Source organism: Balaenoptera acutorostrata, chromosome 1, assembly GCF_949987535.1.
Source record: "Balaenoptera acutorostrata chromosome 1, mBalAcu1.1, whole genome shotgun sequence".
NCBI lineage: Eukaryota > Metazoa > Chordata > Mammalia > Artiodactyla > Balaenopteridae > Balaenoptera > Balaenoptera acutorostrata.
The window spans coordinates 116,884,806-116,910,333 of NC_080064.1; the positions used below are offsets into that span (position 1 = coordinate 116,884,806).

General features: G+C 42.4%; 1 long non-coding RNA gene and 1 other non-coding gene across 2 annotated transcripts; both read right to left on the reverse strand.

Moving 5' to 3' along the window:
- Positions 1-947: 947 nt before the first annotated feature.
- On the reverse strand, positions 948-23,367 carry LOC130707354 (uncharacterized). Its single transcript, XR_009007250.1, has 3 exons — positions 23,114-23,367; positions 4,720-4,831; positions 948-1,016 (listed from the first exon to the last, which is right to left on the reverse strand). It is a non-coding gene; the product is annotated as an uncharacterized LOC130707354 (long non-coding RNA).
- TRNAR-UCU (transfer RNA arginine (anticodon UCU)) lies at positions 22,994-23,067 on the reverse strand. The gene has a single exon. It is a non-coding gene; the product is annotated as a tRNA-Arg (tRNA).
- Positions 23,368-25,528: the final 2,161 nt, after the last annotated feature.

The following is a 25,528-nucleotide window of genomic DNA, read 5'->3' on the forward strand; positions in this document are numbered from 1 at the left end:
AAATAACAGGCTGTGACAACCATTTTAAGTATAAACTCTGCTTGATTGTATTGTGGGGGGACCTGTGAGCACAATCTGTATACGTGGGAAAATTATGAGATCTCAGACACTAGTTTGGTGTGATTCTGTAAGCTCCTATTTTTGTTTGTTTTTGTTTTCTAGGTTTTTGTTTACTTGCTTTGCATGTGTAACGTTATTCTCCTTCAACACATGGGCTCTCAGTTTTTCTTCTATTCAAGTATATTTAAACCTGGGCTCCAGGCTCACAACATGGTTTTAGGTTTTAAACAACTCTCTGATCTCCCTGTGCTGGTTTTATAAACCAGATAATGACCATAGGGTACTTACTCCACTGACAAATCTTATATTTCAAGGGCACTCTGCCACATGGGAAGTAAGAAATAATAATGAAGCAAATTCCATGGATGTAAAGTGGTGAGAAAGCACTCTTCCTTTGGAGTCTGAATTTAAAATCATGTCATTGAAACTTATGGTCTTTACTGTTTATACATTTTTTTATATCCAGGACAAGAGTTTAAGCCAAGAGCCTACATACATCCGTCTTTGGCTCCCATCCAACACCTGGGCTACTATCATGCAGTTGAGTCAAGCAGAGAAAAAAAACAGGAATGAATGCGTGCATGAATGAAATAAACATTGTTCTTCTATTCTCCTTGCTCTTTGTTGATGTTATTATTCATCTGAAGACATAATGGCAGGAAAGGTAGAAAGGACCTAGGGAGAAAAGAGAAAGGGCTACAGATCAAGAGAAGAGGCTAGCTGATCACAATTTGTAGAGAACAGAATAGTCTGAGAAGGTTTGCTAATATCAGCAGCTGTATTCATCCAAGTGATACCAGAAAACCCGGAAGTCCCAGTGGATTATTTGCTCACATTCCAGTCTGATGTAAGTGTTCCTGGTGGGGTAGCTTTCCTCCAAGCAGTGACTCAGATGTCCAGTTTCCTTCCATTTTTGTGGCAGTTCCATCCTCAAGACTTGGTTTCCAGTATCACCACTGGTATTAATATCCAGTAAGCAGACAAGAAAAAAAGAGAGTGGAGAAAGAGCATTTGCCTCTCGACCACCTCATCCTATAAGACATTCACATTACATCCACACACGTGCCACTGGCACCCAGTCCCTTCTAGATACAAGGCAGTCTGGAAAGGTGGCCCCTGGAAGGGGGAGCATGAATTCTTGGTGGGATGTTAGCTGTCTATGCCATAACTCTAGGAGCGTTAGTCAGGATCCTGTCCTGAGAACACTTGTTTAGGAAAAAAAAAAATGACACTGGGAAGGAATTCAAAGGAAAAAGGATCACAAGCTGCCATCTCTCAAAAAACCTAGACATGGGCAGAACAAACTAGCCTAAGTCAGTCAAAACTGTGAAGTCGGGCTTCCCTGGTGGCGCAGTGGTTGAGAATCTGCCTACCAATGCAGGGGACACGGGTTCGAGCCCTGGTCTGGGAAGATCCCACATGCCGCGGAGCAACTGGGCCCGTGAGCCACAATTACTGAGCCTGCGCGTCTGGAGCCTGTGCTCCGCAACAAGAGAGGCCGCGATGGTGAGAGGCCCGCGCACTGCGATGAAGAGTGGTCCCCACTTGCCGCAACTAGAGAAAGCCCTCGCACAGAAAGGAAGACTCAACACAGTCATAAATAAATAAATAAATAAATAAAAGAACGTGAATTTCTTTAAAAAAAAAAAAAAAACAAAACTGTGAAGTCAGTTGCAGAAGACCATTCCTCTCTTCCTTAATGCCTTGCTCTCCTCTGATGTTCAGACAGGCATTCATTCAGTGCTCTCATGGTGACCCCAAGCTCTTTGGACCCTTCTATTTAATGGTAATTCTGCCCCATTCTCTCAAGACATTGCTAGAAGACCAGCTAATCAAGAGCTAAGATGTACACAACTGAATTGATCCTGTCTTTAATATATCTGCATTTTTACTATTCTTTATTTTCATAACCTAAAGACTGTAGAAACCTTGGACCCCCACAAAGGTGATTAACTCATGTTATCACAGTCCAATTTAGGAGAAATTTGACAGGCAGCTAGTCCTTTGGAAGCCCCTCAATCATAGTACACAGCCTGCTCTATGAGTGAAGTCAACCCACTAATAAAATAGTAATAAATAATAATAAAATACTAAAACTCATAAAATGTCTGTCATTATCATAGTTCCTAATATTTTACAAAGGCCTTTAATATGTATGTACAAATCAAAACAGCAGTATGAAATAAGAAAAACATATGATCTCCATTTTACTGATGAAGAAACTAAGACTCAGATAAGCTAAATGACTTTCCTAAAGTCACATAATCAGTACAGAGCAGACTAAAAACTAAAGCCAAGATGTTTTGATTCCTACTTCAGTGCTCTTTCATAATTCTGAGGCAATGGGCCCTTTCTTGTGATGTTCAGTATTTCTTGGGTATTTAGAAGTCTCTGCCTTTCAAATGATCTTCCAGCAAAAATTAGCCTGTTTACCTGTCTTCCAGCCTGGTCTTACATTTGAGATACTTTTCCTTATTTTCTCTTCAACATGTATTACCTCTACATTCATTTTCTAATTGTGCTCTTTCTCCACCTTCAATATTTTCTTATGGTCAATTATCTGGGGGGAAAAAAGGTTCGTATTTTGATTAAAGTGCCATGACATATTCCTGCACTTATTTCCCAATCCACAGAAAACTTTCCACGACTGCCATCCTTCACAATCACCCTTGCCAATCTACTCTCCGTGGCAGTAATGCACTCTTTCCCTCCTTTTTTTTCTTTTTAATCATGAAAGCTGATTGAACAAGCACTAAACTAACAGTGTTGGATTGTGGCAGGAAAGCAAGTAAAGACCTATGACCCGACCCATATGGTTAAAAGAAGATTGTAGTGATAAGCCACAAGATGGGAGTAAATTCCTCCTTAAATCCCCATGCAAATCCAGTCTGTTACACAACAGGGCTTGTGTGTATTTGCCAGTAACTATGCTTAGGAGAAAATCTGCCTTGTTTACTCCATTTTCCCAGACTCTACTTGATTCAAGATACTCTCCGTTCAATTTTCATCCTATATCCTTGCCTTTTTTCCACATTTCTAATTCCTTTAAATAATTTTCTCACAATCTCTGTTCTTCCCTCCCTTTACTTTCTTTTGTTCATTTTGTTTTCCAGATTATTTCCTAATTAGTCACACTTGATCTTAATATTTCTGCTCATTGCTTCCTCCCAAAATATATCATATTAAGTCTCCAGAAGTTTTTTCTCTATTATCCAGCTGCTCTAAAATTGAAGATGAGCTTATAGGACTGCAGTTGGCAAACTACAGGCCAAATCTAGCCTGTGGTCCATTTTTGTAAGGCTCCTAAGCTAAGAATGGTTTTTACATGTTTAAAGGATTGTAAATCCAAACAGAGACAGACAGGCCCACAAAGCCTAAAATATTTACTATCTGCCCTTCTACAGAAAAAGTTTGCCAGCCCCTATTCCAGACTATGAAAAACTTCTGGTCTCTCATCCATTGCTATCCTCAGTAATCTTGATGATTCTTTGAGATTCTCTGCCCAGTTTTCAAGTAGAGGACACAGGATAACAAGGCAACCAACTGCAAAAAGGAACCATAACCCAAGGCCCCTAATATTTTTCTTCATGTGGCATGACCATTATTAGAAGGGTGTAGAATTTCTTTTTATCTCAATTTATTGTCTTAGGGGTAGAGTATTTTGGGTCATAGAGAACAACTCAGATCATGGCCTTCACATTCCCACTGTATCAGGGCTACAGTGGAGAACCAGCATCCTTCTCTCCAACCAGGAGAGTAAGAGAGAAGCAGGGGAGGTGGACCAGCATGCAAGGCAGCAGGGAGGTTGTCCAGGAGAAAGGTCTGAATCATTTAGCCTCCCGGTGCATCCTAGGTGGTGGCGACTGGGTCTCCCCCCAGCCACACCAAGATAGAGACTGATTTGAATCTTTCCCGCATTTGTATTACAACTCCTGGCTCTGCTTCTGATATCCTGTTAGCAGGTTGAGGTGCCACTAGAGAAGTAAAGAGCCTGGGAGGTCGTGATAGCAGTGTCCCCGGGGTATTGATGGGTGTGCTGGTTGTGCTGACAAGCCTGACTGCTTCTCTGATGCCAGAGCTAAGGTGTGTGTGAGTTTGTAACAGCAGATCTCAGGAAAGCCTCCACTAAAAACCCTAACCGTCATGAGGGGAAACGCTCTCTGCCCGCAAAATAGGATGAAAGCAAAATAACAGACAACCAGCAACACACTGGAGCAAGCTTTATAACCAAAACCTACCTAATTGTAGGCACACACCAGCTGTAGAACAAGCTAAACTCACATGTTTAGATCCAGGCTGTGAGAGTAGATTTAGGAGACACATATAAAAACAATAACAACAATACCAATAATAAGGTAGAAAGGAGAAAGACCTTTTGCTGGCCCAGAACGTTACTCTTACTAGAATGTAAGATGTTCATAGGGTGATTTTCATTTTTTAATAAATGTTTATTAAGCCTATATGAACTGCTAATTTTTGATCTAGAGCTCAGACAGGAGAAGACACTCATTCAGGACCACATGGTTATAAAAAACAAGACAGAAAATAGAAGAACAGGGAAAGCACAGGGAGGAAGAGCACAGATGAAATTAAACAGATGTGACTTCAACTCTCAAGTCTATCACTTAGAAGCAATCTAATTTGGGGTGAGTTACTCACCTCTCTGAGCCTCAGTTTTCTTATCTCTAAAGTTGGAACAGTATGTACTTTTCAGGGATCTTCTGAGGATTCGAGGTTGTTTTTCTAATGTAATTGGTTCATGAATGATTCCCTAGAGGGAAAGAGGACAGAGAGAGGAAGCTGTAGGTAGTAGGTACTCTTACTCCAGGAAACATGGGGCCAAGGTGGCCTGAGTGTCAGGATAGCAGAATTTCAGGCAGGGTTATATCCCTATTTCCATATCCTTAGGGGATGAAAATTAAAAAACTTGCAGTTCTCACAATCCATACTATAGTGACCATGGGAATTCCTAGCTGCAAAAAGCATTTCAAGTCTGGGGCCAAGATTTCTGAACAGAACGTTTGCAAATCAAGCCCTTCCTTCATTGCTTTCTGGACATTCCAGACCCTCAAATATGTGTGCAGGGCAATGCCCCCTTCTTTTTCTGCCTCTAACTTTGAATCTCCTGTTTTCTGACATTCTCAGCCTCCTGGGAGACTCCTAACCACATCCATGTGATAAGAGATATTCTTGTCTGAGAATGAGGGTTAGGGAAGGAGGAAGTGAAACAAAGGAAAATGTGCCACCAAAATTTCACTGGCCTGAGAGTGCCCACCCATTTCCTGCACTGTGGTTATCTCTAAAGGGAGAACCAGGTAATATCCCTGCCTCGAGGTTTGCAAAGTCTCTGGTATTATCAGTAATGAAAAGACAACCTAAAATTGGTAAAAAAAAAATATCACTTTGGAAAGCAATAAAGTATACTCTGATGAGGTTGACTAGGAATATAACCTATGATTTAGCAATCTTATTCCCAAGTATATAGTCTGAAAACTCTTGCACCATGAGATACAAGAATACTCTAGCAGCACTGGTTATAACAGAAAAAGCTGGAAACAAATCACATGTCTGTCAAAGGCAAGGTGTATTAATAAATTGTGGTATATCCATATCATGGTGCACTACACATCTGTGGACATAAATAAACTGTTGTATGTCTAAGGACATGGATAAATCTCAAGAAACACAATGATGAGGGAACCAAACAACACAAAAGAAGGTTTCCACTTATATACAGTTTAAAAATAACCAAAACTAGGTAACATATTATTTAGCTATAAAGAAAATTAAGGGGGTGATTTGTTACATCTGGAGGCTGGAAGAGGGGTACCATTGAGGAGGCTGACCCAAGCATCTTCAGAGGAACTGGCAATGTTCTCCTATTAAGCTGGCTGGTTGGAACTTGAGTGTTTATTTTATGATCATAATTATACATTTTAAACTGGATATTTTATATACATCCTTGGCTATGAATAATTTATTTCATAATAAAAAAAAATTAATGTAACCCAAATGTGCATGGGGCCCCTTGCAGAGTAGCCTCTGCTCTTACTCTACACTGAGCCCAGGAAGAGCACCAGTGTCAACCTTGACAAATAGGACAATTTTTTTTAAACGTTTTGTAGAAGATGGAAATGAGTGTTATATATTGTGTAGCACATGGCAAAAGTTAAACTTTCCCTTTCTTTAATCATCTCTATTCTTCCTTTTTTCCTGCACAAATGTTTTCTCTTTCTCATACGTCTGTCTCCTCCGAAGCCTTGAAGAAGCCCGTCTAGAAACTATGACAATCAATTCTTCCCTCCTCACAGAGCCAGCTGTCCTGGCCAGCCCTAGCCCCCGCCACGTGATTGGGGGGCATTGACTGATACAGAATTTTGAATCTCATCAAAAAACTATTGACTACCACAGCAAACTAATTTCAGAAAAGAAAAAGCACAGATGAACAGGAATCTGTCCCTGTCAAAAAGGAGTTACAAAGCCAAAGGGTACTGACAAGAGAGATGTTGACTATCTTAGGAATTGGCAAAATTAGTTTCATGCCATGAGAAACAGAATAGGTCCAATCACTCATTCACTCATTCTTAGTTCATGGTTTCACCTCATTCTTAGTGAGAGAATAGAAGCCACTGGATATGAAGCCCCACATCTTCTGACCTACAAACCCACCTACTGACCTGCACTCATCACATCCTTCCTCCCTCTCGAAGCTCAACCTTTCCCTTGGGTTCTGGACTCCATCTTTTCTTAAATCCTAGAAGATGTCAAGCCTTACATTATCTTTCTTCTCCTGAACCTCCAATTTCTGCCCCTCTCCTGGATTATCTTCTTTGGCCTAAAAACATAATCCACTATCTCTCTTTAAGAATATAACAACAACAATAATCCTTCATTGATCCACACCTCTCCATACCTACTGGTCCATTTCTCAGTTCTCTTCTACAGCCAAACTTCTTGAAAGGGTGACTTACACACACTGCCTCCGTTCCTAAATTCTGAATTTTATACCACTGAAATCTAGCCTCTGACTTCGCCGCTCACTGAAACTGTTCGTGCTGAAACACCCACCGACTTCCATGTTGTGCAAAGTTCAATGGACACTTCTCAGTCATGTTACTGAACTTCTCAGCAATGGCACTCCCTCTTCCTTAAAATTTTTCTTTTTTGTTTCCTAAAACCACTTTCTCTCTTACTGGCTGTTTCTCCTCAGTTTTCTTGAATGGTTCCTCCTCCTTTACCCAAATTTCAAATCATGGGGGTCCAAAGATCTTGTCTGAGCCCTCTTTGCTCTTCTGTCTACATTTTCTTCCCTAAATAACCTCATCAATTTCCAGAGGTCTACTACTTATGATCTTTATGTGGAGGCCTTTTAAATTTACACGTGAAGCCTCTGAGCTCTTCTGAGCTCAAAACTCATATCCAACTACCTGCCTGGAGCCTTCTCTTGGAAAATTTACACACATCTCAAATGTAAATAGAACTCTTATCTTTCTCTTGAGCCTGTTTTTTTTTTTTTTTGAAGTATATAGTTGATTTACAATGTTGTGTTAATTTCTGCTGTACAGCAAAGTGATTCAGTTATCCATACATATACACTCTTTTTTATATTCTTTTCCATTATGGTTTAATCTTAGGATACTGAATACAGTTCCCTGTGCTATAACAGTAGGACCTTGAGCCTGTTTCTTTCTCCTTCTTCCAAATCTTCCCAGATCAGTACATAACAATCCATTACTTCAGTGAGAAACATCCTTGATTCCTTTCTTTCCTTCATCATTCACATCTAAATCATCAAAATATCTGATCAATTTCTGTCTTTAACATATAATCTCACACCTACTTTCTTCTGTCTTTACTGCCCTTGCATGACTCCAAGACAGTACTATCTCCTTCACTGTGATGGTGATGTTCCTGCAGCACTTTGTCACTCATCTCCCAAGTCCTCCCTTCTGAACTCCTAACTATGGGGCAACATCTCTGTGTGATCTCACTCCTGTGTCTGTCCAGGATGCCCAGCTCATTCTATTCCATCCATATTTAACTCAGGGCCTCATTCTGCCCTTTCCTCTGCCTGGAGTTCGCCCCCCTTTCCCAACTGGGAAAGGCTTCTTGTTCATCTTACCCAAAGTACCTCCACCCATCAGCCTCTGTCTCAGTCTCTTATTTATTCCCTTCTTAACAAACTAATTACAAATGGTGGCTACTTCATTTATTTATTTTTTTCTGCTGCTTTCCTTTTTGTCAATATCTCCTACCTGAATACATGTTTCACGAGGGTCAGGGCCTCCTATGTCTTGTTTATTATTCTTCTTCCAGTTCCTAACACAGTGACTGATATAAAATAGTTGCCAGACATAGTGACAGAAGCAAGATAATGACAAATGCATCAAAAGTCCACAATAAAATGACTTCAGTATAAATTAATTGCCTCTTACGTGTCAGCCATTCTGTTGGGGAGACAGAAATAAAAGACAAGTAAATATGGCATGGGGAACGCCACGACAGAGGTACACACAGGAGGTTACAGGCAGTCAAAGGTAAGGCACCTGATCTAGATGGGGTGGGAAGCTTAGCCAAGAAAGGCTACACAGAGGAGTTTGACATTTCAGAGGTTGTTTTAAGTCATCCAGTGAAGAAATGGAGGAAGGGCATTCCAAGCGGAGTGAATAGATAAAGTGTATCAGTCGGAGAAGACTCTTCTCCATCTAACTCCTCCAGCTGGAAATGTGTAAACCAAGGGCTCTGCTTACACTCTCCTTTCCTTAACCCCAAACTAGACAAATGTGCCACACTTCAAAATGTCATCTCATCCCCACCCTCTGCTTCCAGGAAGTACTGTCTTTATTAATCTCAGGCACACCTACTTAAAAAGATATATTTAACCCACCTGTAAAATGCACAGATCTCAAGCAAATGTAACAACTTGGAATACACTGTCTGTGTGCAAGTTTGCTACATTAACCTGAATGACAGACTCACCTGAGACGATGCTGCCGTGTCACAATATCACTTACTCCACGCTCAGCAAAGGCAGAGAACAACCCAGAACTAGGATCGTGGTCCAGGAAACTTTTGAAACTGTGTGTTAATGATGGAGAAGTTTCTGTGGCTGTGCTGTGTTAAGTTGTTTTCTCAAGACTTTTATAGTTTAAAAAAAAAGCAGATAGGTAGTGAAGATTAGCCAGACTCCGGGTATAATCATTCGTTTCTAAGACCTGTGGATTCACAGGAGTCATTTCGAGGTATATTTAATTAAGGAGAACTTTAATACGATGTTTCTTTCCACCTTAAGGATTTGAAATTACACTTTAAAACACAAAAGTTAAAATGAGAAGCACTTTTAGGAATAATCTTCTTCACCCCTTCATTTTATAATCCAAGAGACTTAAGACCAAAAGAGTAAGACCATTCATGTAATCAAGGTGATTGTGGTGGTTAATTCTATGTGTCAACTTGACTGGGCCGGGGGTGCCCACACACTTGGTCAAACATCATTTCTGGGTGTGTCTGTGAGGGCGTTTCTGGACGAGACTAACATTTGAATCTGTAGCCTGAGTAAAGCAAATTGCCCCTCCCAATGTGGTGGGTCCCATCCAATCTGTTGAAAACCTGAATAGAATAAAAGGCTAAGAAAGAATTTTTCCTCTCTGCCTGACTGTCTTCAAGCTAGAACATCAGTCTTCTCCTGCCTCTGAATTTGGACTTAGACTGGAACTATATTATCTGTTCTCCTGGGTAGGAGTTTCTCAGCCTCCATAATCACATAAGCCAGTTCCGAATAATAAATCAATCAGTATCTCTCACCCTCCCTTCCTTTCCGTACACACACACACACACACACACACACACACACACAAACACACATTATTGGTTTTGTTTCTCCCAAGAATCTTCACTGGGGGCTTCTCTTGTGGCGCAGTGGTTGAGAATCTGCCTGCCAATGCAGGGGACACGGGTTCGAGCCCTGGTCTGGGAGGATCCCACATGCCGCGGAGCAACTAGGCCCGTGAGCCACAACTACTGAGCCTGCGCGTCTGGAGCCTGTGCTCCCCAACAAGAGAGGCCACGATAGTGAGAGGCCCGCGCACCGCGATGAAGAGTGGCCCCCCGCTCGCTGCAACTAGAGAAAGCCCTCGCACAGTAACGAAGACCCAACACAGCCAAAAATAAATAAATAAATAAATAAATAAATAAATAAATAAATAAATAAATAAAAAAGGCAGATGCTTGCTTTAAAAAAAAAAAAATGAATCTTCACTAATACAGTGTTCAATGTCATCCCAAGGGAACCACACATCCGACCTCAATAGCTTCCTCCAACCACCAAAGTCCTGGGGTTCCAGGTCAAACGCCACACCATTAGCAGCATTCGCCACCCAGGTCCTGCCATTTTCCTGTGTGACTCTCTGTCCACATGGGTGGCCTGTCCTGAATCCTACCTTCTCTTTTTTTTAAATAACTGAAGGATAGTTGATTTACAATATTATATTAGTTTCAGGTATACAACATAATGATTCAATATTTTTATAGATTCTACTTCACTTAAGGTTATTATAAAATATTGGCTATATTCCTTATGCTATACAACATATCCTTGTAGCTTATGTATCTTATACACAGTAGTCTGAACCTCTTAATCCCCTACCCCTATATCGCCCCTCTGCCTTTCCCTGCCCCCACTGGTAACCACTAGTTTATTCTCTATATCTGTGAGTCTGTTTCTGTTTTGTTATTTTCTTGCCTTCTCTTTTCTTTGACTTTTCCATTCCCATTAACCTTCTCTTTGCTTCTGCTGCAAGCAGATTCTTTTCCTCATGTAAATTGATACAATCAAATACTCTATACTCTGAGAATAACCTTGCGGCATCACAGCTAGTTCACTGAACTGCTCCCAGCCTCTCGCCTGCTTTTTGACCCATCCCTTAGTCCCCCTCTGACTTCATTTCCATGCACACCCAGCTTTGCTCCTAGGGGCAGTAGAAAACCCCCACTTGCCAGTATCCTAAACCTCCTCCGTCTCTGTCCTTCCTCCACATCCGTTTCCCTCCCCCCAGACTGTAACTCCAGTCACTTCACCTGTCAGCTTTCTCCACGCTTGTACCCAGCTGCGAATCGCTGCTAGAGAAAATCACACAGCTATGAATTAATGATAAACTTTATCTGCGTTCTCCACGCTGCTCCACAAACATACTGTGCTTCCTACTCAGCTGACTCTCCACATTTCAATAATAATTACTTCAAGATTTCTTCACTCTCTTCAGATACTTGACCCCTCTACATCTGAGTTCACTCTCAGAAAATTACTCTTATTCTACTTCATAGAAGATAGAGATCCATCAGACCAAACTCCTTCAACTTTCTAACTGTAGTGGATTGAATAGTGTCCCCACTAAAAAAAATATATATATATGTCCAGATCCTAACCCTCAAAACCTGTGAATGTGACCTTATTTGGAAAAAGAATTTTTGCAGACATAACTAAGTTTAGGGTGACCCCTAAATCCAATGGCAGGTCTCTTGATAAGAGAAAGGCAGAAAGAATTCTGAGACACAGAGAAGCTGGTCATGTGATGATAGAGGCAGAGGTAGGAGGTATGCAGCCTCAGACAAGGGACCCCTTCAGAGGGGGAGAGACCAGATGATGCCTTAATTTTTGGACTTCTGACTTCCAAAACTGTGAGAGAATAAAGTTCTGTGTTCTTACACCACCCAGTTTGGGGTAATTTGTTTTGGCATCCCTAGGAAATTAATAATGCCAATCAAGCTGGCACTTACCTGCATCTGTAACTGCCCCATATCCTTCCTCTTTATTTACAAGAACAAAGGGTGGATACCTCCTATTTATGTCTCCAGCTAGGCTGAGGATCCCACAACAAGGCCTTTGTGATTAATGGTGCAAGTCTCAAGTCAGATGCATGGTTATGAATCCCAGCTCCACCATGTACTGCATGGCCTTGGTACCTATCTGTGTGTCAGTTTCCTCATCTCAAAGAAATGGGATAATAAAAATCGTACCTCTCAGAGAGGCTGTATAAGACTCAAATGAAATAGTGCTCTCAGAACGGTTTCTGCACAAAGAAGGGCCCAGTAAATTATTATCTTTTAATTAGCTCTGGTTATCTTCTTAGGGACTAAACTATTTAGTGAGTACTTCCTTTCTTGTTCCTTCAGCCTTTCTTTCATGGGATAATTTCCATGAGTGTTGAAACATTCTCAACCCTTTCATTTCCAAAAAACAACATCACTCCCCTAACCATACCTCTCCCACCAGCTCCCACCCATCCCTAAACTCCATTTCACAACAAATCTGCGCTCACTGCCTCCACTTTCTCATCCCTTCCTCATGCCTCAGTTCACATGTGAACCAACTGAAATCAACTCTGGCCCTCCACTGCACCTGCACTGGACAAGGCCACACATGACTAACTTCTAAAGAAAACATCAGTTGTTATCAGCAGGCTTTGCCACTGCTGCCCACACACCCTTTTTCAAGAGCTTCTTTCCATTGGCTCTGGCACCTGTCCTCCTGGTTGTCTCCCAGGCTCTCTGGCCGGTCTCCTGTGTTGGCTTCCCCCTCTTCTAATGATTCCTTAAATGATGGGTTCCTCAGGGCTTCTTTTTAGCCATTCTTCTTTCTGTACCTTCAGTGAGATGTCGACCACTCCCAAAACATCAATTTACTCCCAACAGGCTGATGATTCCTGACTTGTCTCTCCAGCCCAGATTCCTCTTCCTCATTCCAGGCTCACATATCTCATTGCTCACTAGACATATCTACCAATACGTCTTAGACAGTTCAAATTCAACATGTCCAAGGGGGAATACTCACCTTCCCTGACCATTTCGAGAATCTACATCTTGTCTAGTACACACTGTCTCACTAAGCGGCACCTCCCCTCACCCCTTGGTTCAAGCCAGAAAGCTGTGAGCCATCCTGGACTCGTCTCTTCCTTTGACCGTAAAACCAATTTCCACCAAGTCTTATCCATTCAACATCTTAAATATCTCTCAGATTCACTCACTTCTCTCCTTCTCCACTGCCCTAATATAAGCCAATGCCACACCACACATACCTTGAAACTAATGTCCCATCGGAGGTTATCCTCCAGAACTTCTCCAAATTTCAGCTAGAATAATCTTTCCAAAATATAAATCTGAGTGTGGTCACCCCTACCCCCATACACACACAAACAGTTAAAATTTTTCATTGCTGGTATTTGCTCTTACAATAAAACCCAAACTCCTTAAAAAGATTTATCAGCCCCTCCACAATCTGGCTCTCAGCCTTTGGCTCCCATCCTGCCTGGTGTCTTTTTGTTCTCCCTTTCTTCCATGGCTTCATACCACTTCTTCCAGGAAGACCTCCATGACTCTCTGTCCTCCAGATATTCCATGACATTCTCTGTACTTCTTTTAGCAGAGAACTCACCAGAACATGTTGGGATGCCGTAATTAATGTCTGCTTTCCACACTATGTAGCAAACTCTGTAAGGGTCAGAATCATGCCTGTCTTGTTTCCCATATCTCCCCAGTGCTTCTCAAAGCTCCTGACACACAGTAAGCATTTAATGAAGACGGGCTGAGGAAATAGACAAATGCTTTTCTAAGAGGGAGGGGATATTTGTATACATATAGCTGATTCACTTCACTGTACAGCAGAGACTAACACAACATTGTAAAGCAATTATACTCCAATAAAAAAAGTAAACAAATGCTGCTTTTCTTGTGAATAACTCAGTACTTTATACGGCATTTCTCTAAATTCCCCGTGAATCATGACTGAGTTTGTATATGTAAAATGACCATAATTAAAAGTTATTGACTGAATTAAAGGAGCAATTAGAGTGATTTATCCCTGAACTCTCCCATACAGTAAGTTAATTCAAAGGAAAGGAATTATTTGAAGAAAACCTAGAAACTGGGAGCCGTTTAGTGGTGTGACCTGGAGACCTTGGAGAAACGGTTTTAATGGCGTCGTACTCAGATTAAGATAGACCATGAAAAGGATCCTTTATAGTAGCCTGGTTTCCTGAGGGGTCAAGTTTGGAAATTATAAAGAAATACATATAGAGGAATTTAGGATAGGAAGCCATGGACAACATCCAAATTTGAGGGATTACTAAATAAGACATCTCTTAACCTGGTCAAAGTTGGACTCTATCTTTTATACTTTATACACCTTTAACTAATAATCTACTTCTTATTCGCGCCACTTCAGATAAGTCTGACATCTTATTTCTCTTCTTTCGTATATGGATCATGGATGAGGTTTACAGACAACGCGTGCATTGAAATGGGATAGATGCGATCTTTGACCAAAATCAAGTCAGAAAAGAACACATTTTAATGTTTGTGATTTGACATGCAAATAAAGAAAGTAAAAGAGTATCTAATAAATGAGGCTAACATACCATGAGGGAAATGCCGTATGCAGGAACACTGACTTTCCAGAGAAGAAAGGTTTTAGATTTTGCATTGGAAAAGCCTGGCTGGCATTGTTGAGCAAGATTTCCAGCAGGTGGCGCCCTGAACCAATTAATGGGAAACACAAACGCCAATGTGCTGTTGGACATTTTAAGAATTAAAACGTTTTAAGAATTAAATCACCTCCCTTTTTGAGATATATATATATACTCTGCTCACACACTCACGAGATTGTGGAGTCCATGCCTTCTGTGCAGACACATATACATGCGCCTAGATACATTCCTCCACTGGGGAATAGAGTAGCATTAGATATACTACTACTATACTATGAAGGCTAACGTTAACAAGCCAGACATACAAACACACATACATATGTATGTGAATTGGATCTGCTTCTCAGGGCCAATCCATCTCCTCCAAATTGGTCCTTTAACACCATCTACTAAATAGTCCACATTTCTCTGCTATATTAGCATTCTCTCTCTCTCTCCACAATAACTAATCCAACTTTCTATGCTTTCTTCAAACACGCAACACCCTCTTTTTCCCAGTTATTCTCACAAGATGACATGATTACTTACTTTAAAAGAAGGAGGAGGAGGAAGAGGAGGAGAAGGAGCCACCTCCATCGTCAGGTGAAATTTTCTTATCTTCCAGATGTCAACATGCAAATCTACATCTGCACACATGCTACCATCCTACAGCAAGAGAGAAGCTGACTCCACAGCTACCAAAGTGAATCCCCTCACGGTACTCTACATCATATTCCCACCCCCGCTCCACTTCCTCAGAAACCTTGGCTATCATTTTTGCCTTTTTCCTCTATTTCTCTCTCTTGACTATTCAAACTCTCCTTCTCAATGGCTTCCTCCCCAGTGGTTTTCAAACAGCTCAAGTCTCTCCCACTGAAAAAACAAATAAAATGGGTGGATGTATAGATACAAGTTTGGCCATGAGTTAATCATTGTTGAAACTAAGTGATGGGTACATGAGGGTTCGTGATACTACTCTGTTGAATTTATTTACATTGGAAAATTTCCAGAATTAAAAGTTTTAAAATAGGAAAAACAGAAAGATGTTCTTGTTTGGCTCTTTCTGCCATCCCCTCATCCCTTCTCAGCCAAACTTTTAAGAGTTGCCTCTCTGTGTTCCCTCCATGTCTTCCTCTCCCCCTTCCTCTGCACTCCAATCCAGTTTCTTGCCCTGATACTCCATAGAAAGTGAAATAACTCCCACCACTGGCTTCCACGTCACTGAATCTAACAGATAAGTTTAGTTCTGCTTATTCTTGACTTTTCAGTAGCATGTGGTACTCAATCAAGTCCCATCTTGAATGCTCCCTTCCTGTGAGTTCAGAAATGATAATATTCCAGTTGCCCTCTTATTTCTCTTGCCATTGCTTTTCTCTTTTTCTACTGTGCCATTAAATATTAGAGTTCCTCTTAGCTCATTCTTAGGTCCTTCTCACTCTACACTTTCTCCCAGGTGATCCCATTCTTACTTTTGGCTTCAAATTCCAACATGCAGATGACTCCCAAAATCAAACCATCAGTTTAGACCCTGACCCGGCTCTCAACTTCATAGCACCTCAAAGTTAGAAGCTCAGAGCTGAACTCACCTACCCCGAACCTGGTCTTCTTTCAGTGTTTCCTATCTTAGTCAATGGTAGGCAAGCCAGAAATCTTGAAGCCATACTTGACAAGTCCTTCCTCTTTGTACCATTTCCAACCCACCACCAAATCCTGCACATTTTAGCTCCTAAATATCTCTAAAACCCACCTACTTCTCTCTGTTTGCACCACTACTCCCCCCCCCCCCCGCCCTATTCCAAGCTAACCTCACTTTGCACAACAACTACTGAACTGCTATTCAGCTCCAGCATCTATCCTGGCACCCTTCTACCCTGTCCCCTGAGCAGCAGCTGTAGTAATTGGTCTAAAATGCAAAACTAATCATGTTATTCTTTGACTTAAAACCCTTCAGTGGTTTCTCCCTGTTTTTCAGATAAGGACAAAACCCCCTGCAGTCACAACAAGGCCCTGTGGGGTCAGCCTCCTGCCTCTCTCTCCAACTTCATTTCACGCCACTTTCTGCCTTCCTCTCTGTAGTCAAACCACACTTGCTTTTCAGTCATTTGTCCTCCCTCCCACCACAAGACATTTGTGCTCCCTGTTCCTTTGTCTGGAAAGCTCTTTCCTTCATTCTTTGCCTGTTTCCTACTGATCTTTCAGATTCAAGTCAAGAGACATTTCCTGGAAGAAGCTTTCCTTGGCCCCTCTGAGGAGGTCAGCTCCCTCTGCCATAAATGGCCTTGGCTCCATCGACCTCTCTCACTCACAGTTGCAATTCTACATGTATTTGTGTGATAATCTCTGTCTCTTTTTGCTTATCCTTGTATCCCCACACCTAGTTCGATGCTTAGCACGGAGTAGGCACTAAATAAATATCTGTCGAATGAGTAACTGAATGAATGTTCATTCCCTGCCAGGTTTCTATCTACTTAACCAGTCTCTAGGCTATCTCCCCCGTCACCTCTGAGTGAATACTCAGGGGTCACAAACTCATTTTTAGTATTAATATATCTCTGTGATTTTATAACTGATATATACCAGACACCCATATGTAGGACATGCCAGTCATTTTTATTATAAGGTTTGGAGCCAGATAATTATTTTTGTACCTAAAAATGCAGATATAATGAAGTAGAACCCCAAATTTGTACTAGAATGTAGCATAAAGTATGAGACTTCAAAGCAATGTTGTACTTGGCAAAAGCCACTTTAGGCTCTGCTTTGTGACACCTGGGGGTAAGCAATCACTCTCCTCCACTACTTGGGGCACACTTAAGTACAAAAATTTTAAAGTACTGTTGGAAGTTTGTGCATAATTAGAAAAGAAAAAAGTTGCATATTCCTTCAAAGTAAGTATAATTGGCTCTAAATTGTCTGCTATTTTGGATGGTACCATTTCCCTAAAAGGAGAGAAGGAAGAAGAATATTTGGGGTTGTTAGTGATTCCCAGATGATGCTTCTCTGAGACTCAGGACTGAACTGGGTGCATGGCAGGCAACACTCCCAGGAAGTACCCTGGTCAGGAACACAGCAGCCAATCTCTGGTATCCTATCTCCTCCCAGCTCCCCAGGAATTTGTCTTTAGTCTCATCCCACCTTCCCTGTATAGACATACTTGCCCTCATACCTAGCTTTAAAGCCTTGCATTGCTCCTAGCAGAAAAGGCTTCACATGACCCTCTCCACAGGGCCTGTGAAACCTTGTCCCCAGGGCTGGCCTAAGGATTGCTGCAAGGTTTCGATGCTCAGAGCCCTAGAGCGAAATCCAGGGCTCCCACAGTGACCACAGGGGAGTGAGTCCTCTTGAGGGTAACTACTATAGAAGATACATTGTGCACTTTTTATTTCCCTTGGCACTCTACTATGTCCAAGCCTTTTCAAGGTGGAGAAACATGTGGTCCATGGCTAAGTCCCCCAGAGCCTCACACAGGATCTCCAAGAAAATAGCTTGAGGCATGCAGTCTGAAGAAGTCTGGTTGGACAAACGGTCCATAAACAAAGGAAGCCAGTGTTTGTTTTTGCACCTACTATGTATCTACGTATCCAGACACTTTTCCATTTTACCTTATTTAATTCTAGATATTATTTGGCTCATTTTCTAGATGAGGAAACCAAGGCTCAAGAAACCTAGTGCATGCCCAAAGTTATGCAAGTAAAGAGGAAGCCCTCTGATGCAGACCCAGGTCCGTGTCACCCCCATGCAGCTTCTTCCTCCCCTGTGCTCGTGTTTCCAGCTTCTCGTATCACGTGACTCTGTGCCTCGCCTGCTGTCCATTCTCTCAATGGGACCACCACAGGAGAACATTACCATTGCAGACGCAAAAAGATATGTCTTCCAAGGAAGACATGGAGAAGTTTCAAAACATTCTGTTCCATTATAATGCATAGGAACTGCAAAAGACACAAACACTGAAATCACGATTAGGAGAATAAGTTCCATTTCCTACGGCTCTTAAGTACAAACAAAATGAACATTTTTTTTTTTTTTTCCTAGTAAGTGGAATCATTGTAATGACAATAAATAAAAGTAGTTCCTAGACAAAATATAAATGATCCGTGCCAGGTTAGCTCTCCAGGGATGATAAATCACTTTTGTAGGTGGGCGTTGTTATAAAACCCTCCAACTTCTGGTGGTACTAGCTCCACCACTTGGGAACCACAGTGCCACGTCCCGCTGCTTCTAAAAGGTGTTGGGTCCAGCAGACCTGCAAATAGTCCACTCCCTCCAATCCAGTCTATTCTTTACCAACAGCCAAAATTATCCTTTTAACATCTAAATCAGATTCTACCATTTCTATGCTCAAACCCACCAATGATTTTCATTAGTATGAAGGAAAGTTTGACCTACAAGCCTTATGTCAGCACTTGCCAGTTGGTCTGCAATTGCCCCGAGGTAGTGGTTTGAAAATTTAGTGGAGTATTTTTTGTTTTTGTAATGATTGGGGACCACTACTAGCCGCAGAGAGGAAGATTACCTGGGATTTGTGTGTCCTGCAATGTGTAGATGCATCTCACACAAAGAAGACTTTGCCCCATGTTGTGCACTTCTTTTGAATGGCCTACTGAAAGGCTAGTTGTTGGTGTCTAGCCCTAGGTTCTATCTTATTTTTCCATATAACTACAGTTTCTGCATGGTTTAAAACTTCCTAAAATATTCAGGAACGCAAAATGCTGCATACTTTGCAAGAAGATTTAATTTGTTTTGACGATAAATTTATCAAGTGTGCACCAGCTTGGAAAATCACAACACTGCTTGTGACTGACATTCCTTGTGATATTTAAAACATGCCTGCATTTTTTTTTTGCATATATAACATCTATAGCTGTTGCACTGAAGGTGATTCTTCATATAGGTATGACTGCTAGTGTGGCATTTATGTATTAAAATACACAGCATTTATTTCCTTATATTACAAAGAGGATATTTTATTGATTTGTTTTAATTATGTGCGTAGGAAGTTATATAACCTATAAATTTCACTGCAAGAAAGTAAAGGAAAAGTGAGGAGACACTGGACTTATTACACAAGGCAGAGTTGGCTGTGATAGGGTTGAGTACATTATCCTATATGACATGCCCCATATTTATCTCTGAACTTTACTCTTCATCACTCCCTCCCTTCCAACCACACTGACCTTTGTGCTTTCCCTCAAAGCCATCAAGCTCATGCCCAACTCAGGTTCTCTGCTCTTGCTGTTTCTCTGTTTGGAACACCCATCTTCTGGATCTCACTGAGCTCTCTTGCTTCATTCAGTCTTCACTCAAATGCCACCTCCTGGGAAAGTCTTCTGTGACCACCACACTTCACATCACTCTATCTTTAATCATTAGTTCCTCCAGCAGGTATCCCTACCTACAATTCTATCATAATATTATTTACCTAACTATTCTTTATCTCGACCACGGGAATATGCATTCCATGAGGGAAGTGGGCAATGCTATTTTGGATCCCAGTGCCTGCAACATGGAAAGTGGCATAAAGTGGGCACTTGATAAATATTTGTAAAGTGAATGAATTAATGCATGAAGATATCTCCTGTGTTCCTGATCCCTAGGAGCTCCGTCTCTTTCTCTTTCCTATCTACATAATTTATAGCCAGTCTAAGTCAGCATTCATTCTTTCAAATATATCCATCAAACGCCGACCATATTTCAGGCAGTGCGAATACAATAATAAATAAGATATATCCTGCCTGCATACTTTGTAATTAATGATCATCGTCAGCACCCGTGAAGCATTTGAGTCCTACAGTGAAATGAGTTTATTAAAAAAAACCCACCCATTTCTATTTTATATTCTGAGTATCTTTAAAATACAATAATTATGATATTCATAAATTAGAAGTTATCTCTCGTATGTTAAGAAGAAAGTTTTTATCACATATAAAGGAATTTTTACCAATGTGGAAAATCTTGCTTCCGGTGCTGGTGATGTCCTTCTTCAAGTCCCCAAAACATTACCCCTCAGAGGCTGAGGGAGCTAAAGGCGGATGATGTTTGAATAAGTGGAAGCTTTTATTTCCCTTCAGTGGTGTAGCCAGCAGAGGCCTCTACCCACCTGGCTGAGATGAACCCACCTCTGTAAGGCACAGAGGGACCATCTGCCCTCTGAAGGACTCCACTAGCTAGAAAGTCCATTCCATCCTCTTTGTTAGGGTGGCACAAGTCAGCATCAGCCCCAATTGGTGGCATACAGCCACAGTGGAGGTTCCAGGCAGGAGCTGATCATTCAGACCCTTTCATTTCCGTACTCTCTGGCCAGGCATCTTTCCCACATGCTGAGGAGAGAGACAAAAGCAATCCCAAAACTAACAGAGCCTATATACTTGTACAGAGCTGTACAATGGACTTTCTCATTCATTTTTATGTTTGGAGGATAGGTAGTACCATTTTGTATTTATAAACTAGCAAATTAAAGTTCAGAGAGGTTTAGAAACTTGGCAAAGCTGCGACTTAAGCCAAGGTCTTCTGGTTCTAAGTTAGAAAATGGAAATCATTGGCTAAAATAAGTTTGGGGGATTATCTGTGGGGTTTCATTCTCACTGGTATAGAACTTCACGTAAGGAGCAGCCTACGTTCCACCCTGATCAAACACTTGAACAAATCTCAATTCAGTGCCTACTTGGGCACACATTCCCTCCCAGTTCCCACAATTTCATAAAAACGACATTCCTAGAAAGCTTCTAGAATTGAGAAAACCTTAGAGTAGGCCATGATGAACCTGTACTCTTACCCCAAACTTTAACAGTGACAGAGGAACAACCCTCTTAACTTTTCAAAACTGTTACTATTGAGCAGCACAATTATAATAGAATGATGCAGGGGCGGAGGGGGGTGCTAAAAGATGTAGGTAGTATTCTGAATTAAGGCTGAAAACTCTGATATGCCCCTTCCCTAAACCTCCCCCCTACACGCCCTCCCGCCACACACCCCCATCCACACACACAGACCAATTTCATTTCAGGCCTGACCTTTAAGCAAAAATATCTAGGATAAATTGAGCTAAAAATAGGCTCCAGAAGGGCTGCCCAGGGATTTCAGGTCCACACCAGTATCCTCCAAAGGGCATATCCATGGGGCTGGTAGGAAAGAGTTAATATTCGAATTGGTGTTCTAGCAAAGTAACTCAGGAAGGTAAAGCTGTGTTGGTTCTTACTGCAAGAATCCTAAGTCCCTTTAAAGTACCAGACTGCTTCAAAAGAATTTCAGGAGTTTCAACTTGCTACAAACATGTATGTGTCCTAAAGGCTTAAAAGACATCAGTCTCCTTCCAGTGTCCTCCTGTCTGCCCTGTCAATTCCCCACCTCTTGGCATGGCTTGGATTCTCCTCTCTCAGCCCGCCCCAGCTTCCTTAGAGCAGGAGTGCACGGCTGGCTGTGTCCTCTGGTCGCCCGTCCAGAGCCCCGTGTGGGAGAGATGCTGACTCGCCAGCAGTCAGGAGGAGAGGTGTGTCTTCTCAGGTTTCCTGAGTTCACCTGAGGTAGAGGTCAGTTCCTGGCTTGGATGGCTCCCTCTAGCTAATAGACTGGAGGCTGCAACGTGAAAGGGAGAGAGCCAGGCCAGCCCAAAGTAGAAAACCAATCTGACCGAGCTCCCAATCTTGCTGAATATGGCCCATTAGATGAGATAGGGAAAGAGAGCAGAAGTGGATGCAGGGTGAGAGAGGTGGTGAGAAAAAGGCTTGTTGGAAACCAGGAATTATGAAAATAACATTCAGATACAAACTTCAAACTTTGTCCTGTAATCAGGAAAGGCTGCAAACTTTTCACAGCAAAGAGCATTTAAGACCTTGACTTTCTTGTACAAGTTTGTCTGCTGCTGGTAATTGGCATGCTGTTGTGTAGTTTATTCCACTGAGACAAAGAGCAATGATTACATCTCACCTTGTAGATGAGGAAGTCGGTGATGAGCATTAGCACAAAAAGCCCACCCTTTGGAATACAAAAGTATAGCCAACAAAGATAGCACAAGAAATCATCGTCTGCATGATCCCATCCATCTCCTGACCCACCTTGGTCAAGGTGATTGTCACCTTGGAACACAACTGGACCTTTCCTCATCAGCATATGGGACGATCTGCTTTTTTGTTTTCTTGGAGGTAAAGGGATGGAACCATAGTGGTTCCAAAACCTATGGCCAGGCGTCTCCGTCCCTCTGTGCCAATGATTTTTCTATGAAGCAAAGGATTCAAAGGCTGTGTCAGTCAGGCTGAGCAGAGCGATGCAGCAGACATCTGAGCCTTCATTAGGCAATGAAAATTAGTAAGGGAGGAACAGAGAAAGAACAAAGAAGGAGGAGACAGAAAAAGAGGGGAGGTCCAGGATTCCCAAGGAAAGCGGTTTCCTTTCTCTTCCCAGAGCCCCAGGAAGGAATAAATATAATTATCGACCTAGCATGACAGCATACAAAATAAAAGAGGTACCTGCCAGGTGACCATCTCTGCCGGGACTCGAACCCGGAACCTCTGGATTAGAAGTCCAGCGCGCTCGTCCATTGCGCCACAGAGACCTCACCACACACACAGCATCAGCACCAGAACTGAAAAAGCACATACCTTCTGCATCACCGAGCCATCTCAGCATCCTGCTCTCTGAGCGGTGGGGGGACAGGGACAGCTGGAAAATCTGGAGTGGAGATCTACCAGCCGGCTCCATCAAAGCTTTTCTCAATACCGTGGGTCCTGGGGTCCTCAGAGGATTGGAGAAATGTGAAGGTGGTCATTTTCCCAGTCCCAGAATCTCTGATGGAGTAGGACAGAGCTACAGCCTTTGCTCTTCTTTCCTCTCCATCCCTAAGGGAGGATAGGGAGAATGCCTTTCTATTCTCATGCTAATTAAGCAGAGCGCACCCAGCCCAGCAGAGAAAACCGAAGCCTTCTCTACCTCCACCCCTCTCCCTCGCTGTGGTTTCATCCCATTCCAGCTATTCTCACACAGGGGCTGGGCAAAGCTGGGAGATTCAGGAAAACCCTCGATCCCTGAGACAAAGGAGCTGCCTCCGTAAAGAAACAGTGTGAACGGCAGCAGCGGCTATCAGGGAAGCTGGGCTCCAGGAGACTGGTCCAGTTCTCAGCTTTGAGAGCTGCATCTGTCGAGTCTGGGGAAGAGGTAACAGGAGTCTGATATGATGTTCCTTTAGCATCTTCACTAGAATTAAGGATGGGAGTGGCGTCAGAGCAGCAGTGAGTGTGTGTGTGTGTGTGTGTGTGTGTGAGAGAGAGAGAGAGAGAGAGAGAGAGAGAGAGAGAGAGAAAGTGAGAGTGAGAGAGAGAGAGAGAGAGAGAGGGAGGGAGAGCATACACAGGGAAGAGGGTGAGAGTGGCAGCTCTGTAATGAAATACAGATGGTCTTCAAGCAGCCCTCCACGAATACCTGCTTCCCTTCCCCCACCTTCCCCAGCTCCAAGTCTGCCTTTCTTTCCTCCCAGGACTGTCTCATTTAAAGAATGAGTATTTCTCAGCTGTCTGGGCTTGCTAGAGGTGTCCCAGGACAATCAAACTGACCATCCCTCCACAACCATACATAACGACCTCCATACCCAGCCCAGACCCAATAACACAGTTCCTATTTTTAAAAGCCTCCTAGAGAAGACAATGCCATAATCACTGTTTCCACTATGCCAGTCCTTCTGAAAGTCTAATCTAAGCCCTTCTTACCTCACCTTCAGCTCATTTTATCTTATTTGATTCCCAGATACATCAGGGGACAATGCATTGATCTAAAGACTTTGATTCAGTGTTCAGGACCCCACTCCCACTCAAAACATTGCAATAAGAGCAAAGCGCCAGCTCAGACTCCCCTCCTGCTCCCTCAGTGTGTGCTTCTTAGGGCCCACGGCTCTGGGCACTGCCACCTGACTCCGATTATAACTCAAGATCTAGGTGATGGCCAAGTGAAGAACAATATGACAATATGAAGGGCTTCAATTAGAGGAATCTTTAAGTGCTCTTCTAACTCTCAGACTACATCCTAGTGCAATATCTCACACTTCCCTATCCGTTCCTATAGCCCCAACGATGGGATCTGGGAGAGAACGGACCAAGGTGATTCAGTCAGGCTGGGATGCAAGGGGAAGACTAACACCTGGGGAAAAACAGCCACTCCAGTCAAGCTTGCCTTCCATCTAGGACCTAGAGATAGGAGCTCAGAAAAGTGAAACAGATTATGCATACTACAAACCTAAAGCAAGGAGGCACATGATAGGCCGTTCTTAATACATTTACCCTAGACAACTCCAAGAACCTGACATATAGAACTCCATGCTGGCCAGAGATTGTATTACTTTGAGTGGCTAGTAGCAAGGTCAAGTCAAGGAATTCACCGGGAGATCCGTGTGCCTGTAAAGGGAAGCTCAACCCTTAAGCCAGCCATGAACCCCTTGGGCACGAGGAATAGGAAAGCCTAGGTTCTCAGGGTACTTCGCACCAGGCTCTGTCCATGTTCTTTGAGACACGATACACATCCTTTGCTCTTCATAACAATATAGCCCTACACCCAAGAAATCTATCAGTCCCAAGTTTTGCCCAAAGCTTCACTACCTTAAGAGATCATGTGTTCTCCATTACCTGAATGAAGAGCCCCAGCTCTCCAACTCCCTCCAGGACCTTCATTCGCTGTTTGTAATGTTCTCACTTGGGGCTGGGGATACAATGATGAGAGATAATAATGACATGGTCCCACCCTCAAGGGTCCTGTAGGCAAATTCTAATCTAGGAACTACTCTGAAAGACTTACAGGAAAAGATGGAATCAGTCTTATTACCCACCAAATAAGGTGTCCATTTTCCAAGTTCACACCAAGACTGTAACTCTGGAAACAGAAAGATCCAGCTTCGGTAGCAAGCTGTGCAGCTTACTTGCTTCAAAACCCTGGGAAAATGACTTATTTTCTCTATCTTCCATCTCCTTATAAACTGAGGCAAATAAAAAATGCTGTTGAGAAAGATGATCTGAGACTTCATGGTACACGCC